Here is a 21,781-nt window from a genome sequence, read left to right as displayed (position 1 = left end):
TGGTTGGGCTGCCTATTCAAGGTCCCACATCTAATTAATGACAGAGATGGAACCAGATCCAAACATTTCTACCTTCCATAACATTTCTCTGTCATTTCATAGGTCGAACACCGGGCAGAAGCATTGGCAGTTTTATTTATTAACGTCTAATTACACACTTTTGTTTTAAGTAAGGTTTCCATCATCAAAGGCATTAACAATTGTTTTGCTAATCTGTTACTTCTTTTCCTTGTTCTCTAGGCGCATCAGACTGCTTACTTCTCCAAATAAAACAAATATTTTCATACCTCTGTACCTTTGCTTATGCTGTCCCTGCTTCCTAGAATGTCCTTCCTTTTTCCTACTTAGTCTTCAAATCCCATCTTAGTAAAGACTTCTTGACCTAACCCAACTTGATACTTACCCTTTCCTCTGAGTTCCTGTAGCATTCCAGATATAACTTGGCAAATTGTATGAGAGACACCGTCTCCTCTCATAGCCTACTAACTGATAATGATTGCTAATGATGAGCTGAGCTCTTGAAGGAGACAGATATATAAACAATACAGGACGCTGACATTTGTTTTGAATCCTTGTTATGTAGAACCAGGACCACCAAACTTACCCAAGGAAAGTAGATTCTCCATTTGTATTGATATGTAGCATATTCAGGCCGTGGGGTCCTTCCAGTCCTCTGGGCACAGTATTTTGTACTAAATTCTGCCTAACTAAAACCTCTTGTTCAGTTCTGATTTCTGGGCTCAGAAAGATCCCTTTCTCATGTTAGTGACAAAATGACTCACTTCCTATTTCCTGCGAAATTCTGCTTTTTATGTACAGGTCATCTTTCTGCCCACATTACAATATAACAAGGTCTTGCCAATTCAATAACCATAGCACACACCAAAAACCACACGTAAGGGGCTGGTTAGACGCTACCCTCCCATCAGCCAGTAGGCACTCAGTAAATATTGCTTAAATAAATATGTCAGATAATAAAGGAAAATAACCTATAATTTCACACGGCAGTGAATGCAAACATATTTACTCTAGACTGCAAGGCCCACTCAATATTGTTTTAATACCTTAGCGAGGTAAAAGGTTTGCCCTTCTCAAATGAAGTATAAAACTAATAATATTTATTTGTAATAGCAATTAATGTTTGAATGTCCTCCAATCAACTGCCTGATCTCTTGTCACAGCTTACATCAACCCAGGGTGCCTATATTTCCTTATTCTTATACTTAAATTTCCTTATTATGTACTTAATATATACTTAATATGTTCTATATTTTCTTATTCTTGCATTTAAATGAATGTAGACATAGGCATATTATGTATTTTTTTGTTAAAAATTAGGTTCCTGTCAGTTGAAGGGGATGGCCAGCTAGGATCTAGGGCCCGCTCCAGCTCTAGTGAATGAGCTTCTGGGACCCCTTGAGAACCCATGAACTAGGTGAAGTTTCCATTGGTCACATTTCCTACTGAGCCTTCTATCAATATTAATCAGTGATTATAGAGAGTTGACCTTCTACTGTACTAATAGAAGCTATGTAGCTATCAGAAATAGTCTGAACCTTTCATCCTTGCTAGACTGGAGTGTATAGTCCATAAGATCTTTCTCTGTTGTAATATTAATATGTATAGAAAACTCTCAAGTAAACTTTACTGCCATTTTGGCAATTATTTAAAAAAAATCCATTTGCAAGGCTGTAACTCTGTTTTCGACCACTCCCTCATCTGCACAGTCAAATATGTCTTGAACGCCTATAACTTATGAAGAGCTGAGCTTGATGAGGAGAATATAACAACAAAAATAACGACTGAGGCCTTGCTGTGCACCTGCATGCACTATGCTGTGAGTTTTACATGCACTTTCATTTATTCTGCATAAAAGAATTGCATATTTTTAATTCTGCACAACCTACTTGAGAAGTGAAACAGTCTATGATCTGCATGCTATTTGTAAATGCATTTAAAAGCAAATCACATATTTGACTTCCATTTCAACAAAAGTATTGACACATTCTCAAGGACCTAGGGTGTATAAGGTATGAAAGAAGGATGTGTATAATTTATAACCATGAAGGTGTTATATAATCTGGTTAATTAAGTCACACAAATACAAACACACAAATGTTATAGGGTACCTTAATAGTGCCATATGTATAACTATTGGAGGAATTTAAAGGAAGGAAATATACATACAGGATTAGGTAATTTGATTGGCAGTCCTCACTGATTTTGTCTGACTCCACAGTGTGGTACTTAAATCATAAAGCTGTAACCTGGTTAATGTTTTGCTTCAGTAATACGAGAAAACATGAACAAACCTCACTTTTAGTTCCAATCTGGGCCTTAGAAGCATACTTTTCATCCACTGGCCTCCCAGGCTTGTTTTAGCATTCAAATAGAAGCTGAAAACCAGAGAGTCCAGGTGGCAAGTGTTTGCTTCTAACTTACAAGGAAAAAAAGCAACAAGAAAAGAATTTCATTTCCTTGCAAAAACATGAAGCAGCTGCTCTTTGCAGTAAGAGCATTGGCTTCTGTAGACCATTATACGCAGTGTGCATTATGTGCAGGGCTGAAGTTCTGGAACCTTATAATTTGTGTGTGTGTGTGTGTGTGTGTGTGTGTGTGACTGTGTGTGTGTGTTTCTCCAATCAGCCTCCTTGCTGAATGACTCACCATGGAGTTGTCATGGGGGAAAGATGGAAAGATGAATCAGATGAATCCTTTAAGAACCTGTATTTCTACCCACAAATATGCCAGTTTGATGATCTGCCTTTCTCAAAGTTTTTCTTTCTTGGAAGGAATTCTTGCTTTTCTGCAGCAGCAAATGGCACTCAGGTCAAGGTAGAGTTTTGATGAGAGCTTTTGAGCCGGGACACTTCATGCTGTCGTGGAAGAGAAGGGGATTTTTTGACAGAGTGAAAGAATGGAATGAAAAATCGTTCCTTGCCCCTATGATTAGACAGGTTCAAATGTCACAGTCAAGTGAAGGATTGAAAACTAGTTAGCACCCTGAAATCAGTGTTGCTAAAATAAGCGAACGGAATCTTTATTTGTTTTTATATTCTCTTGCTTCATAGTTAATTATGCTCAATGAAAATATTTCCTCAAATCCTAATATATTCTAAATTCACTCATTACTAAAATGTTATCCTCTTTGTTTAGTTTTTTATTATATTATCACATTATCCATCGGAGATCAGTGAAACCCTATTAGTTAGATAATAAAGTTTAAATAGTTTTTATTTCCTGTAAGTTTAATTTTATAATAAATGATAACACAAGAATGTGATTTCTTCTATAAACTCTCCTCAAACCCAAGCTGCTATAGAATATACATAGATTATATTATATGCTATATAATTTATAATAAATATACATATATTTAAAGATTTGAGTAGCTCCTACATACTCCTAGATACAGGATTGTTAACCTGAAATTCATGAATCACCTGCACAATTTTGTGTGAACGTGTATTTTTCTGAAAATTGGATCTAGAGCTTTCATCGTCTCCCTCATTTGGTCTGTGATTCAAAAAAGACAATGAATTACTATATTAAATACATAACTTACATAGTTTATGTATTGACAAATAGTATTTAAATGCCTTGAGACCTACCAGATAATGCTAACAGGAATTATCTTAACAAAGAAAAATATGTTTTTCCTGTTAATAAAACAAGTGTCTTTCCCCAAAGTCTGTTGTAATGAACACTTATACAATGAACAATCTTGTTGTACATTTTCTTCCTTTTTCTTCTGGTAGTTATGGCACCTCTGTGTAGTCACGATGTGTGCTGACCATTTTATAGATCAGAACGTGGAGTTTTATGGCTCAATAGTTAATCTAAAATAGACTGGGTTTGCGTCCATACATTTCATATCTTTGACTCCACAATTTCCTGGTAGATTCCTGGTTATTTAACTGAATTAATGATAGGTCTCTGAAAAATTTGTCAGAGTGTGTATGCAGCTTACCTGGTTCTGTCATAAACATTGCTGAGAACATAAGTCTGCCATTATTTGCCCTCAAAATAAATTTTGTCAATACATAAACTATATAAATGATTTTTTTGAAAAGCATTTTTTCTCAAAGTAGTTTCTTAGTAGAATAAACAATAGACTGACCAATTCTGACATTTAAAAACTGTCGTAAGGAAGTGAAATTTCTCTATTTCAAAATATTGAAAGGCTTAGACATTTAGTTGTTCAAAATTTGACTTCCTAGTGTATTGTTGAGAACTGTATACCTCAACTAGTGAAACTTAGAGGTATCACAGCCCAAATTCTCATTTTATACGTAAAGGAACTGAGACATTCTAGACAGCTCCTAAGTAGCCAAAGGACTCAGAGATCACCTATTGTGGTTCTCTTCAACCACTCCCATGCTCCAGTAAATTTAAAGACTCATGTCCAGGTACTTATATAACAAGGAAAGGAGGTCCAAACGTTCTGTGTGCTGGATGACAGCGGAATTGGCACCACCTATGCAGTCCCATAGTTCCCAGTCCTTTGTCATAAAGCTGGTCACTTTCATTTTCCAGGCATTCTTCCCCTCTTAAGGGCCCTGGGCCATAATAAGCCTATGTTGGGCCTAGACCAACACCTCCTCCACTCTACCCCAATGTAGCTCAAGTAAAACTAAAGCAGAGTACTTCAAAGGCTTAAAATACTGTTTGTGAGTTGAGAGTACTGGTTATTAGAGTTCCTAAATGTAAGCTCAATGAAACTTATGCACATGTGAGTAGAGATGTTAGGAAGCTTATTTTGGAAAACACTTAAGCTTATTACATTTGTACCTCATCTCTTTTCAAACTGAAACTTTAAGAGAATTGTCCCCCAAGATAAAATATAAGGTTACCACTATGAGAAGGAAGGCAGCATCTCAGAGAGGAAACAACAACAGTTTTGGAGTTGTTCAGAAATAGATTCAATCCACTTAGGGATTGTTTTGTCCTTGGTCAAATTGCTTAATCTACCTGAACCTTAGTTTCTTCATCTGGTAAACAAGAAATTGTGTGGATGAGTAGCATTTATATCAGATGGCTCTTGTGAGTATCACATTATTACATGCTGTTCGGAAGAAATATAGCTCATGGTAGACAATTAATGGATAGTCATCACAGCTCATTCCACACACCTAAACAGTCACCGTTTTTCCTAGGATAAGGAAAAAGAATCTTTTAAAAATTTATTTATATGTAATAAATTAAAATCAAAACTGGAAAGACAAAGCAGACTACTGGACTGGTATTCTTTAATATTTAATATCATTAAAAGTAACACACAGCCTGGACATCATTAAAAATACATCTCTCTAGCTTCTTCAGATTAACTTAGATTTTCTGTCTTGCTTGGAAATGAAAAGTAATAATAGAAGTAAAAAAAAAATCTTTGTTTTTTGGGTAATTAATATAAACATCATTCTACAACTTTTGAAACGTAGTTAGATGTAAAACAGTCTTTATAGTTCAACCAGTAAATGAAAACATTTGCAGCAAACACCATTGTAGATATTTTTTAAAAAAACCTAGACACACTGTGAAAGTAAAACTGCATAAATATATATCTAGAAAATAAAAGTAGTGGCTCCTGGTGCTCTTAAAACCTAGTAAAATGCTGTCAGCATTTACTAAATTGTGCTACATTTATTTTATAAAAGGAAAACTCAGCAAGTCAAGCTAGTTATGTGACTAATGACATAAACAATTGACATTATTCCATCTGAATTCTGTCTAAGCATGCCTAACTGACATATTTTCTGATTATTTTTTATCAGCAAGAAGAAATCAGTAGAAATCGTTGTGAGTTACTAAGAATACAAACTCCGTTTTGTTGTCATTTAACCTTGCTCCTCTTCCTCTCTCTTGCCCTCCTCCCACTCCCCTCCTGCTTCTTCCTCCTTCTCATCACTAATAATCTAATATTGTTCAAGAAAGGTTGTTTCATGCACTTAAATATGTACCTAGATCCCACCTTTCTAAAACGCAGCAATCACTGTCAGTTGACTCTAATACAATGCCCAGCAGGTGTTGCGTAAACACTGGTTGACGACTGATAAGAATAAAGAGATGGAACCTTAACCTTGATTGATAATATTTCTATTTCCCGTTTTGTTTGACATCTAACTACTCAGCCTCAGCTGAGCTAACACAGGAAGATGTCTTAGGGCCGGCTTCACGGGTAAGTGACCGGTGCATTTGCACTGGACCCTGCACTCAGAAGAGCCTTGTGTTTGGTGTATACTGCTCTGTACTTGCTGTCTTGAGATTCGTAACAATTTTATCTTTGAATTTGTGTTCTGTAAGTGAAGTCCGATGGAACAAAGGAGCATGTGCCCAGGGCTTGAGCCTGGCTCACTCATGGTTCTGCCTCCCATCCCTTCCTGGGATGGGTTGGTTCTTGGCTACTTGGCGCCTGGGCCGCCCCTTACCTGCACTGCCGCCACTCAGTCTAGGCAACAACTGACTGGGTCGCATGGTTGGGAGGAAGCCCCCATTCTACCATTTCCTTCTACCTGGATAGGGGCCTGGATGTGGATGAGTGGATGTGCGATGTCAGGCACATGCCTTGGAAGTCTCAGGGTGGGGCCAGCAGCACCGCGTGATTTGGTGATACTGCCCACCCCGAATACTGGTACTGAGTGCATCCTGGGAAGAGGATGCAATTCCTGAGAGTAGGTGGTCTGCTGCGGGTTGGGGCAGAGGGCCTGGTGGGAAGGGGAGATTGATTACCTGATCCAGCTGGGACTCTGCGTTTTCATTGTGCACTTGTGAAATGTGAAACAAAACGGGGTCGCTTATGTCTAAGGGCTTTAAAATGAAGCCGGGAGGCCGTTAAGGAAATGGATCTTACACATGTTCTCATTGGGCAGAACATGAACTTTTGAACTGAGGCAAGATGCAAGTATTCCAAGAACGCTGCAAGAAACTTCCAAATGGTCACAGTAATGGACTTTTGTCTCCCTCTAGCCATAACCTTAGCAATCAATTACATTTAGTCAAGATTAGCTTTCTGCTTCCAACCCCAATTAACATTCTTTGTAATGCAAACCTCCCTCTTTTCTTTTTTAATTTTCTAATCACTCTCTATTTTATTATTTTTTTAGTTTGTTTTTTTTTTTGCTGAGAAAGATTTGCCCTGAGCTAACATCTGTTGTCTATCTTCCTCTCTTTTCTTCCCCCCCCTCCCCAAAGCCCCAGTATATAGTTGTATATTCTAGTTGTAAGTCCTTCTAGTTCTTCTATGTGAGCTGCTGCCACAGCTTGGCCACTGGTGGACCAGTGGTGTGGTTCTGCGCCAGGGAACCGGGCCTGGGCAGCCAAAGCAGAGTGCACTGAACTTTAACCACTAGGCGATGAGGGCTGGCTCACAAATGTCCCTCTTTTGCCTTTAAAAGCCCCTGCCTCTTACTTCCTAGTGGGACGCTATCTGGGTTGCTACCTCAATCTGTGTACCCCAAATTGCAACTCTTTGATCTCACATAAATGCCTCTCTGCCACTCATTTGGCTCTTTATTCTTGGGTTAACACACTGGACTTGGACAATTATGTAGCTGGCCCTGGTTTTAGTGTCATTATTAGTGTACTACTTACTGAGCATTCTGGTTATAGAGAGAAAGTTCTGCATCAAACCATTAGGAAACTAAGAGTATTAAAAACTATGTTTTCCTAAGCATTAAACAATTTCCTAAGCATTAAACAATGTCAGCTAAGCATTAAACAATAGATGCTGTTTGGCTAGATTTTGATTCCTAATATTAAGAGACTACCCTGGAAAACTTAAAATGATTTTTTTTAAGTTTGACTACCTTCATTTCATATCAACTATAAGTACTATTTAACCTTGACTAGCAATATTTCTGTGAGCCCAAAGTATTTGAATATCTTTACAAAGCATTGTTAAATTGAAAAATACATGGGACCAAGTGACCTTCATTAGAGAAAAGGGGGCCAAAAAAAAAAAAAAAAAGAAAGAGGAGAAGGAAGTGCAAAGCTACTAGAAAGTGAGGAATGAAGGAATGACATCAGCAAGAGGGCAGAACCGGAAGCGCCAGCCCTCAAAGCCCCACAGAGACAGGGAGCCTGCTGGGTGGCAGGGCACCGGTGGAGAAGCCTGTTGGGAGGTGGAGAGTGGCTGGAGGTATGACTATGAATAACAACCAGATCTACTGAAGGCTCACTCTGTGTCTGGCACCATCTAGATATATAACGTGTGAGAACATGTATAATATTCACCAGACCCCTGTGAGGGAGATGCCATTATTACGCCGATTTTATGGAAGAGGAAACTGAGGCTTGGAGAGATTAAATGATGTGTTCTAGGCTACACAGCGAGGAGGTGGCAGAACAAGAATCTAATCCAGGCAATTGGTCAAGAGGCCATGTCCCCAACAATTACACCATAGATGAGTTGCATTTGGAGTCTGGGTTTGGAGTTTGAGTTTAAGTTAGGGCTGCCCATGTATGCATGGTGAAATTACAGAGATCAGCTTCAGTAATAATAGTAACGTTTTAGTTTTTATTCCACTTATTGACAGAAAAATAACGGAAGGACCCATGGAAAAAGATTGGGATGAAAATATCAAAGACCTTCGGTCTAGTAGTATCTTACATTTGAACATAACACTTTCGACTTTTCAAAGCATTTTCATGAGTACTATCTTATTTATTTTGCAAAATGACTTGGCAAGACAAGTATTATCGTCCCCATTTTACACAGATAAGGAAATTAAAGCTCGGAGAGATTAAGTGATCTCCAAGCCCAAATAGAGATTCAAGTTTGCAGACTTCTTTCTACTAAGGATTATTAGGGAGAAAATTGTGAAGAATAAAGTATTTTCTAATCTCAGTTGAAACAGTTCATTTACAGGTAGTTTCTTCTCCCTGAAACCACTTTCAAGTGCCTGCTGTGCCATGTCTACTTTACTAATTGAAATGATAATCAGCCAAAATAATTAAAAATTGCAATATATAAGAAGGAAGCTCATGGATCTTAGACACGCTTTAATCCAATTTATTAACCATAAAAGCCATCTGGATATGGGTGTTCATTATTTTATTTCTTCTTTGGGCAGATACTGCTAAATTGACTTAAAACAATTGTCTCAGTATATTTTATACTTGAGTCAACATTTAAAAAAAACACTATTTGAGAGTGGGCTTTGGCTTTGAATTATAAGGAGCGAGTAAGGAGGAGGCAAAAAGGCTGACTCATTTTCCAGAATTATACATGTTGCAGAGAGCAGCACAATTGAGCGTACCACTCCTGACATTTACAGTGAATGCTGAAGGGAGGGATTTGTGGTGGTGCACACTGGCCCTGACATCACTCTCCTTTTCTCACTGGCTGGAGATTGGCTCTTTTTGTTCTTGATTTCTGCCAACGTTACACTTTTATAGCCCACGATCTCTCGGTAAGCATGTATAGAACAATATAAAGAGATTGAAACTCAGTATTTGTTTTCCTGAGAGCTCAAGAAGTAGGACAGGATTAGGATATATTGTGAAATTGAAGATGCAAAGTGGTGAAGTTAATAACATGTTTTTTTGCTGTTAATTAGAAACTGAACTAACACCTTAGAATCATAGATTTACAGGATGTTTAAGTGCAGAAGATCTGAGAGAGCTGATGAAGATATTAATTAATTAATTAACTAGTTAATTAATGTACTATGCTCTGTGTGGAGCTAGGCCTACAGTGGAAAACAAGAGGCACAGCCCTTATCCACATGAAGTTTCCAGCTTAATGGAAAAGATACACAACTAGACAAGGAAGCATCTGTCTAGCATGTCCAACCACTGGTTATCCAGTTTTCTCATTATCTTATCCAGTGATTGGACAACTCTCAGTGTATAAGATTGTGGTATAAGGGCTGAAATAAAAGCCCAATATTATATATGTCTTGACATTTAGGGACTACTGGGAGGGCCTTGATTGGCCTAACTGCAAGTTTTCCTACTCTGCTCCCAAGGATAGAATCTCCCAACCAAACAACTTTGCTTATCACAGGAACCAGGCACAGTGCCTGTTTATCCCTGAGTAGTAGTAGTAGTTTTGGTTCCCTGCCAGCTCACAGAATTATTCAAACAAGCTGATCACAACCTCACCCAGGAACCAGGTGTCACCCATACTTTTGTTACTACAAAGCCTGCCACCCGCAGCCTCTGGTTGTTCACTCTGTTCCAGAGTACGACCCCTGTGTGGCCCTGCATGGTATGGTGTCCTTCGCTCCTGGGCTGTGAGTGTAAGTGACTAATAAACTGCTGTCAGTCACATCTGTCCAGGGCTGGGTGTTGTGTGTTTGGCTGTAGCCCTAGGGTAAGAATCTCTCCCTCACCAGTGGAGTCAAGAGGAAGGCAATCAAAACAAAGGTACTTTAGACATTGAGTTAAAATTCAGTTTCTTATTATATCCACTTACTGCAGAGAGTTGAGAAGTGAATGGGAATCCAGAAATGGTTGATGTGAATGTAGACTACTCTTTGAAGTTGTTGAACACCAAACACAGAATGACAAAAACTTAATGTTGCTATACAGCTTTCTTCAAAACCTTATTTTCATGAGCTCAGAAATGGCTCCACAATAATGAAACTTTTTTGTCAATTTGTTTTATTAATCTGAGCTATAAACTGATAGAATAATTTGGAGACTTTAATGAGGCCAAGATTGAAATTTCATATTGTTCGGTTCAAATGTTTGGCTTACTTGGGAGGTTCAATTTTTCATCTGTCAATTTTCAATCCTAACCTTGATCTAACAAGTCTTGAGGAAAATTATTCATCTTTGTGTGAGAAATCTACTGAGAATGGTTGACACACACTTATGATGCATGTCAGTATAAAAATGAGGTGGCTCATGCACGCAGCACTACCATCACTTGTTTTCTTGAAGCAGTAATTCCCTAAGGACAGACTCATCACTTATCATCTCATCTTAATTAACCTGTATTTTCATTTCAGCTAAAAGCAAACAAATCACAGGCTGGCAACCCTGAGGATGGATGCTCCTCAAATCAGATGCTTGCAGTGTTTGTTTGGCCAGGTGCCATGGCATCCATGACAACGGAAATACATTAGGATAGTTTTCACTTAACTGAAAAAAGAAGAATTGGAATAAAAACATGTAATTGTATAAAGAAGTAATCAAAACAGCCATAGCGTGTCACTGAATAGGGCTGGAAATGGTGAATCGTAAATTTTAACCCCGTTGTTATCCTAGTAGAGTAAGGGGTGACAAAGCTTATTATGAAGAGAAACCAGGATGACCCCTTGATCTCCAGCACGTCTTACTCTTTGAGTCCATGCAAGATGAAATTCTACTTAGAGTAACCTTCCACCCTCTCTTGTTATCTTTAATTTTGAGGGTATTAGATTGTTACATTATTAAGGGAGTAAATGGGAGATAAGAAAGGAAAGGAGGGTACGGAAGGAGAAAACAGACTGAGGGTGAGGGCAGCGATGCTGTACTGTCAAATTGTACTCTAACAGTCTGGAGACACCCCAAGTAAGAGAATGGAAAGAAAGTGCAGACAAGAAGGCATTTTGAAATTCAATAGATCATATTATAGCCACCACTGGCTGGAAGTCTACTGAGGGGCAGGCAGTGTACTAGATATCCATTTTATATATACCAGCACAGTAGGGTTCAACTTGGCTGCACATTGGAGTCACCTGGGGAGCTTAAAAAAGAATGCTGATACCTGGTTCCTCTCCCAGAGATTCTGATTTCATTGTCTAGGGTGAGGCTTGAGCATCTGGGTTTTTAAAAATTTCCCGGGGGATGCTAATGTGCAGTCAAAGTTTGAGAACCACTCAATTTAATTCCCCCCACAACCTTAGGAGGTAAGTATTATAATCCAAATTTTATAGCAGCACAAGTAAGATTCAGAAGTTAAATAAATTATCCAAAGTTATATAGTCAGTAAGTGTCAAAGCAAGGCCTGGAACGCTGCTCTGCCCAATTCTGGGGGCTGTGCTTTTCCAGATCTGCTGCTCTGATGGATTACTTTGGAGGGCAGGGCAGGGAGAGGGAGGAGACACTGCCCTGGGTAAAAGAGAGTTGATGATATAGCTTTGTTATTCATTATTCATTTTTTATATTAGAAACGGATTGTACTTGTGAAAACTGGGACTGCAGCAGCTTAAAAAAATGCTACGAACATTTCACAGCCCCATATTCCTAAGTTAAACTGATTTTCTATATTTAGAGACATTGAAGCTGAGGTTGGTTCTCTGAGCTCCTTGACTGAAAGAAAAGAAAAGTTACATCAGAATTATGCTTCAAAGATTGAAATTGGTTCTCCTGTGTTTTGTGAATGAATTGCAGTGAATACATGTGGCATTTTATAATTTTTCTTACCACTCCCATTATCTTTTTTCTAGTTCACTTTTCAAGTGACAGAGTGATTTATTGACTGTCTTTTAAAAGTTCCATTTCACTGAACAAATGGTGAATATAAAAATTTGCCGCTTGACCTAACACTGACTCAGATATTCAAAAGCTTCGTTTGGTTAAAAAGAACCCATGGAAGCGGAGGCCAATAAATGTTAGATTATAAGAAAATTGAGAAAATTCCAAGATTTGGTCTTTTAAAAATCAAGGGGAGGCGATCTAAATTACATTTCCTTTTAGGGTGACCAGGGGCTGGGTTTGCTGTCTATTTGTAAATTACATGGCGTGTGCCCCATTTGTCTGTCTGCCATTGACTTCAGTCGTCTTCATCTAATGAAACCAAACCGCATTAGCACATTTCAAGAAACACTGTCAACAAACATATCTTCTCTACTCTTCCTGCCAAAATCCAGAGCAGGTTGCACACAGGGGGACTTGAAAATGTAAAACAAGCAGATATTGGAAGGGGAAGCCCCAAAGCAAAATTAAAATTCTATATTCTTTTAGGAATTATCTAGTTATAAAAGGTCTGATAACTACTCATAAAATCAAAAGACTGGAAATAACCCAAATGATCCTCAATAGAGGACTGGTTGAAAAAAAGATGAAAATCCTTACTATGCAGCCTGCATTGTGTTAAATGTTTTAGGCGTGATAATGGTATTGTGCTTATGTGAGATAATGTCCATATTGTTAGTAACGAACATTGAAATATTTAATGTTGAAATGATATCATGTCTGTGATTTTCTTTAAAATTCTTTAGCTAAAACAAAAACAACATCCCATTTCAAAAAAAACAGCAAAACAAAACAAACAAGGAAATATCAAAAGGGGTAAACTAAGCATAACAAAAATCTTGATAAATTCTTAGTGGGTATACAGGAGTTTATTATGCTGTTCTCTCCACTTTTATGCATGTTTGAAAATGTTCAAAATAGAAATATTTAAATATTGATAGAATCTAAGAATTAACAACCTGCCTCTTGCCACTTGCTGAGGGATGTATAACCAAGCATTTACATTCTTTATCTGTGCTTCGGGATCCTTATGTAACAAAGAGGATTGTTGTAGACATAGAAATAGGCCATCTAATATAGTACCCAGGTTTGACCAGCTCTATGTGCATGGAAATATCCCATAGATCAGGACAAATAGCTGTGACCTCATGGAAAAGTTGGGTGACAAACCCCATAAATGGAGAATGTTCTAGTTCCCATTGGTCTTGGGGAATATTACTTATAGCCTTCACTGCTTAAAGTAGCCCAGTCACGCTTAACTGACATGACTCAGTTTAGACTGGCTGAGATTCTAGCAAAACAAGGCCTTGTTATTTTAGTGATTGGAAAGGAGCCTTTCAAATGTCTGAAAACTGCCAGAAACGGCTTTTTCCAGGTGTAGCCTCAGGTAAAATTTGAAAGAGGGTACTAGTTTGCCTCTAGAATCTTTCTTTCATTCCCAAGCTAGGTCTTACAGACCCTTTCCACACTCAGTCCTCATACTCTTTTCTCAGTCTGCCTTTTCCTATGCAGGGCTCTATGCGCATTTTGGGGCCTATCAGGGTCTAACTCTTTCCTCAATGCCATGCCGCAGTCCCAAGACACTCAGGACTTTGCTCCATTCTTCCCTCTTCACTCGTCCTGCTTAACTTTTATCCACTTTTAATTGGGAGAGCAACGTGTGAAATAAGCGCAATTTAGGGAAATTGAATTTGAGTCCAAATTAAACAGAGGACACTGGAAAGGAGTTAAAAGGGTCCCAGGTGGGTGGTATCCCTGGCTCCCAGCAGAAACAAACACATATCCTTCCTGAGGGAAATAATCCTCAATTATGCCCTCCAGTTTCCTCACAGATTAAGATCAACCAAATATGAGCTTATAATAAAAATCATCAAACACATAAGGAAATAAATAACCATGAATGAAATTCAGCAGAAACAACAAAAATTGGGTTAGGACTCCAATATTTCAGATTTTGGCATCATGGATACCAAATATAAGTATTTACAGAGTGTAAAATATCAATTTATAAAATGTTTAACGAAATGAAGGGTAAAATTTTAAAAAAATCAATAAGAGATTATCCAAAATGACCAGTAACATGCAAATATGATAATACAACATGACCAAGTTTGGTTAATCTCACACATGCCATGTAAAAAGGTATAGACATACTATAGAAAATAGTTTGGCATCTCTTATAAAACCAAACATGTGCTTACAATACAACCCAACAATGGCACTCTTGGGTATTTGCTCCAGTGAAATGAAAACTTCTATTCACACAAAAACATGCACATGAATGTTTATAGCAGCTTTATTCATAGTAGCCCCACACTGGAAACAACTAAAATGTCCTTCAATGGGTGAATGGTTAAACATATGTATATCCCTACCATGGAACACTCCTCAGCAATAAAAAGGAAGAAACTATTAATACATGCAACAACTTGGATGGATCTCAAGGAATTATGCTGAGTCACAAAACCAACCCTTAAATGTTATGTAGTATGATGATTCTATTCTTTGTATGATTCTATTCAGATGACATTTTTGACATGCTTAATTGTAGAGATAGAGAACAGATTAGTGGTTGCCAGGAGTTAAGGAGGGATTGGAGAGTGAAGAGGAAGGGAGGCTGATGTGGCTATAACAAGATAGCGTGAGGTGTTCTCGTGGTGATGGAATTGTTCTTTATTTTGCACGTGGTGGTGGTCGCATGAATCTACATATGTGATAAAATTGCGTAGAACTAAATACACACACACACACAAACACACACAGGTGCATGTAAAACTGGCAAAAACTGAATAAGGTGTGTGGATTTCATCAAGATCAATTTCTGGTTGTGTTATTGAATAGTAGTTAAGCAAGATGTTACCAGTGAGGAAAACTAGGTGAAGCACATACAGTATTTCTCTGTATTATTTCTTCTAACTGCATGTGAATCTACAATTATTTCCAAATTAAAAGTTTAATTAAAAACAAACAAACAAAATATAGATGCATTTTTTTTTTCTTTTGTGAGGAAGATCAGCCCTGAGTTAACATCCATGCTAATGCTCCTCTTTTTGCTGAGGGAGATCGGCTCTGAGCTAACATCTATTGCCAACCCTCCTCCTTTTTTTTCTCCCCAAAGCCCCAGCAGATAGTTGTATGTCATAGTTGCACATCTTTCTAGTTGCTGTATGTGGGACGCGGCCTCAGCATGGCCGGAGAAGCGGCGCATAGGTGCATGCCTGGGATCTGAACCCGGGCCGCCAGTAGTGGAGCGCACGCACTTAACTGCTAAGCCATGGGGCCGGCCCAGATGCATGTTTAAAGCAACAAAAGCATAAAGTACATTGGCATAAATCTAACAAAATACATACATGATCCGTATGGACAAAATTATTAAACTGTATTGGGAGACACTAGAGAAGATCTAAATAAATAGAGAATTCACATTCATGGAATGAAAGACTTAATATCATAAAGATATTAATGGAGGTAGAAATTCAATAAAATTCCAATAAAAATCCCAGTGGAATTTGTTGAGGAAGTTAACAAGCTGATTCTAAAATTGAAATTCAAATGCATAGGTCCAAGAGTACTTAAAATATCCCTAAAGAGGAATAAGATGGAGGAGCTTACTCTGACCAAATTTGAGGACTTTCTATAAAGTCATGGTAATCAGTATCATGTACTTATGGCCAGGCAGAGACAAATCGCCTAATGGAAAAAAGTCATGTATATATGCAGATTTCTTTATAATAGCGTGAGCATTCTGGATTGCTAGGGAAGAAATTGACTATTAATAAATCATGTTGAACACTTGGTTATCTAAATGAAAACTGAAATTGGATTACTGCTTTATACCTTACACAAAATTAAATACTTAAATATGAAAACTTTTAGGAGAAAATATAGGAAAATCTTTTTATGACATAAAGGTAAGGAAGAATTTCTTAAACATGATACGAAAAGTACCAACACAGAAGAAAAGACTGATAAATTTGGCAAAATTAAATCAAGAACTTCAGTTAACCAAGACACTATAAAGGAAACAAAAGTAAAAGCTCAAACTGGCAGAAAATATTTACAATGTATAAAATAAATAAAATATTAGTAATTAGAATACATAAGAACTATAAACCAATGAGAAAATGTCAACTCAGTAGAAAAATTAGCAACACACGTTAATAGACATTATACAGAAAAGGAAATGCAAATGTCCAATAAACATATGAAAAGATGCTCAATCTTATGAGTAACCAGAAAACGCCAATTAAGACAACAATGAGATACAATTTTATATCATTAGATTGGAAAAAACAAAGGAGCCTGTTAACACGTGTTAGTGAGGATGTGGAGTAATGGGAGATTTTACTCACTACTGGTATAAAAAAATGTGCATTGCTACAATCACTGTGGAATGCAATTAGATACTGTCTGATAAAGTTAAATATTCACATGGCCTGTGTGACAGCAATTCCATCGTTAGAGTATACTCTAGAGAAACTCTTGCTCATGTGTCAGGAGATGTGTATTTGAATTCTCTTTACACATTGTTTGCAACACCAAAAAATGAAGTCAACATACATGGTCATTGATAAGAAAAAAAAGATAAACTGTTGTATATTTTACACAGTAAAATAGCACATAGAGAAAACGAATGAAATATAGCTACACTGAAGAACATCAATGAATCTTAAAAAAATTATATTGTGTGAAAAAAGGTAAGCTCTGTTAGACAACTTTTAAAATGTCATCATTTTTATGAAATTTAAGGCAAACAAAATTAAACATTTTGTTATAGTCATTATATATTGTTACACTATTTTTTAAAGCAGGAATAAATGCACAATTCAAGGTAATGATCAGCTCTGAGCAGGGTGTAGGCACAGGCAGATGCAGGGTAATAACATGAGGAAGAACCATATATCGAAGATGAGAGCTTCCTGACAACGTTCTCGATCTTAAGTTACGAGTTTATATCAATTCATTTTAATATTTTGCTTCATAATTTGCATATGTGTTACGTATTTTTCATGTTTCAGATATTAAATAATAAATTTTAAATAGAAAAAAAAGTCCATTGTAGACAACTTCAAACAGACAAGTTCAAATGCCAATGAAAATTCATGTCCTGTGAGAAAATGAAAAGGCAAGCCACTGACCAGGAGAAAATATTTGCAAAAGATATATCTGATAAAGGACTGTTACACAAAGACCTCTTAAAACTCAACAGTAAGAAAACAAACTATTTGACTAATAAATGAGCCAAAAACTTTAACAGACACCTCACCAAAGATAGACAGATGGCAAATAAGCTTATGAAAAGATGCTCCACATCATATGTTATCAGGGAAATGTCAATTAAAACAACACGACACCACCACACACCTACTAGAATGGCCAAAATCCAGAACACTGACAACACTAAATACTGGTGAGGATGTGGAGCAACATTCATTCCATTCATTGGTGGTGGAAATGCAAAATGATACAGCCACTTTGGAAGACAGTTTGGTGGTTTCTTACAAAACTATACATACTCTGACCATATGAATCTAGCAATTGCACTCCTTGGTATTTACCAAAAGTGTTAAAAACCTCTGTCTTTGCAAAAACCTGCACACAGATGTTTATAGTAGTTTATTCATAATTGCTCCAACTTGGAAGCAATCAAGATGTCCTTCAGTAGGTGAATGGATAAATAAACTCTGGTACATACAAACAATGGAATATTATTCAGCACTAAAGAGAAAAGAGTTATCAAGTCATGAAAAGACATGGAGAAATGTTAAATGCATATTACTAAGTGAAAGAAGCCAATCTGAAAAAGGCTACATACTGTATGAGTCCAAGTATATGACAGTTTCAGAAAAGGCAAAACTATGAAAAGAGTAAAAAAAATCAGTCATCTTTAGGGGTTGGGGGGAGGGATGCATAAGTAGAGCACAGAGGATTTTTAGGGCAGTGAAACTATTCTGTACAATACTATAATGGTGGGTACATATCATTATACATTTGTCAAAACCCATAGAATGTACAACACCAAAAGTGAATCCTAACGTAAACTATGGACTTTAAGTGAAAATGATGTGTCGGTGTAGGTTGATGGATTGTAACAAATGTGAGGGATGTTGTTAGTAGGGGAGGCTATCCATGTGTGTGGGAACAGGGGGTATATGGGAACTCTGTACCTTCACTCAGTTTTGCTGTGAACCTAAAACTGCTCTAAAAAACAAAGCAGTAATGTATCTATGTAAATTTCCTGATTGAATTGTGGATATGTAAGAGGATGTCCTTATTTATAGAAAACATACGCTAAAGTATACAGTAGTGATAGGGCATCAGGTTAGCAACTCACTCTCAAATACTTCAGGGAAAAGGAAATCATACTTGCAATTATTTTTTTAAGTTTGAGATTGTTTCAAAATTAATTTTTTTTTTTTTAAATGAAGCCAGTCATTGTCAGTGTTCTTAATGGGAAACTTCAGTGTTTAGTTTTTCCTCTGCTGTTCTTGTTTCCCCAAGTTAGAAGTATGTAGACTCTTAGTCATTTTGAAAAAAGTCTGCGAGGCCCCTGGGGAGCAATTACTCTCAATCTGGTGTTCCCTTCAGATGGCCACGTTTTCTTCAGGCTGACTCAGGTTACTGACCCAGTGAGTAAGAGCCTCCCCCAGGAGAGGAGTTATGAAAGGCCATCGGCCCAGGTGTACCTTTTTTTTTTTTTGTTAAAGGTTTCCATTTCTATGTTCTAGAATATAGGGATGTCAGAGAGAGGCACGCAGGCATTTCGGGCCATTCCCAGGCAGGCAAAACAATGGAGGGTCTCTGAGCTCTCTGTCAGGCGGCTTCCCTCCCTGCCCTACACCACAACTTTGGCATTTCCCTACCACCCTCCCTTGCAGTAAAGCTTCCCTGTCTGTGCCACCTTCTTCCCTCCACTGGCTGACTCAGACAGCCCCACCATTATAAGCAGCCAGACCCCTATGCTTGCCACTGATGGTCTGCATCTTTTGAACTTTCTGGGTTTCTTTTCTTATTCAAGATTTGCCAGTGAATATAAATTGAGTTTCATATCAGCTGAGTGAATGTAAGCTAGATTTAAATCTAGAAATATGTCTAGTGTGGGGTTGAGCTGCTTTCTACCTGGTGGGAGAGCCTGCAGGAGAAAGGGAGAAAAGCTGGCTTGGTCGTAGGGCCCCGGCTCTTTTAAGTGTAGCCATTGCCAGTAGGAGTGTTAGGTACTCCTGTCATCTCATAAGACTTCAGGAAAGAGTTGTTTAACCTCATGATTAAGACTTAGCTAGATTTTAATTAGTTAACAGATGGAACAGTGTTTGGGCAAAAAGAGCTCTTCAGCTGTGGCTGAGGGCAAATTAGGGGCGGAACAGGAGGCAAATTTGCTCATGAGAGGTAAGCTGACTCTTTGTTATGTTTTCAAAATTCTCTACAGTGGGTATGCGGTACTTGCATAATCAAGAAAATAATAATAGAAATATACGGTGACTGTATAGATATATGTCCCAACAATGAGTTGGACAGAGAGCGTTTCGGGTCATACGGAGCCCCGTAAGGAAGCTGTTTTGGGATGGCATCTGCTATTCCTCCACTTGTCCTAATTTCCCGTCATCTCTAAGCACACTAGATATAGAAGCATTTTTGCTCTTGAAAAATAAAATCAAACTTGTTCATTTGTAACAATGGTGCCCACTGAGGTCAATTTTGAGGGAGTGATTGACAAAGAAAAAGTAAATTCTATAGGGATTTATGGGAGCTTTAATGAGAAACATTAAACATTATTGGCGCACTACACATATTAGTACCAGCTGCCAGATTTTCCTTACAAAGTATATAAAAGTATGTTGTATTTGTTTCTAATAAGTGTAAAAGCAAGTCATCAGTTTAGATTAATTTTGCAGCACTTTTACTTCATAGTCTTTTCTTTCTTTTTTTCTAAGTTGATCAAAAATTAATTGTATCATTCAACTGGAACATTAATATTGCATAAGAAGGCAAGGCATTTTGCAAACCTAAAGATAGTTTAAATGTAACTCTTGAGTTGGCAGGAAACTTACTGTTAATCATTTAGAGGCTTTTTGAGTTTTTGTATTGAAATCTTAGTCATTGTTTAAAATGTATATCTTATAGTAATTCTTCCAGTTACTCACTCATTATTTATTCATCAAATTTATTTTGGGTCTCCACTATGTGCAATATATTCCTTGGTAGATAAGAATTGGTGCTTGTCTTCAGAGAGGTTACAGTCTAGAGGAGATAAGAAGGAATCTTAGAGGAGACAAGATGCACATGAGAAATACTATAAAATTTAGAAGGTGATAAGTCCAACAAGAATTAAGATAGGTTAAGTGGTGGTAGGATAGTAAGTGTGGTGGGGAAAGAAATAGCAAGGTCATTCTTAGGGGGAGGAAGAGCATGGCAACGGTAGGAAGGCAGGAACCCAAGGTATGATGTGAGAACAAAGAGTAGAGGCTACAGCTTATGTATGAGAACTGCTGTCAACCTCTGACCACTAGGGTATATAAGGTGAATGATAGGTTTGTGAGGTTTATGGTTCCTGTTCCTTAATAACCTCAAACCCATAATAGGTGACAGGTAGATTTCTGTGTGACACGGTGGACATATACTAGCAAGGCAGCCATTTCACTTTGTCAGGCAGTGGGTTTCATCTGTTTCTCACTCTCTCTCAGTCGTTGATGAAGTAGAGTCCCCTGTCTTCATCTTCACACCTGTGATGGTCAGTTTTACATGTCGCCTTGGCCAGATTACTGTCTCAGTTATTCAATCAAACATTAATCTAGGTGTTGCTGTGAAGGCATTTTGTGGATGTAAAGTCCATAATCAGTTGACTGTAAGTAAGGAACATTATCTTGGATAATCTGGGTGGACCTGACTCAGTCAGTTGAAAGGCCTTAAAAGTGGAACTGAGGCTTCCCTAAGAGAGAAGAAATTCTGCCTGTGGACTGGAGCTTGAGCCAGTGCCCTTCCTGACAGCCTGCCCCATGGATTTCAGACTAGCCAGCCAGCTCCCACAAGTGCAGGAGCCAATTCCTTTCAATAAATCTCTTAATATTTATTGCCTACTGGTTCTGCTTTACTGATTGGACTCTTGACTGATACAATACCCAACACAAAGATTCTTATACTTCTTTTCGTAATTATGCTCCTCCGTTCCCTTTATTGAAATTTTCCCTTTCCTAGAGGTCTAATAGATGACAATTTCTCCAACTTTTCTTTTCCCAGGATTTGTTCATTATTTTATACTGTTAACTCACAAACTCATGATTTGATTTTCAGCAAGTTCACTTTACTCTATTCCTTTATCCTTTATGCCCTAGAAATCCCTGGCTCTGGTATGTTTCTTCTCTCTCTTTTTTTCATACCCATC

Source organism: Diceros bicornis, chromosome 9, assembly GCF_020826845.1.
Source record: "Diceros bicornis minor isolate mBicDic1 chromosome 9, mDicBic1.mat.cur, whole genome shotgun sequence".
NCBI classification, from domain to species: Eukaryota; Metazoa; Chordata; class Mammalia; order Perissodactyla; family Rhinocerotidae; genus Diceros; species Diceros bicornis.
Note: the sequence above shows the minus strand (reverse complement) of the source record.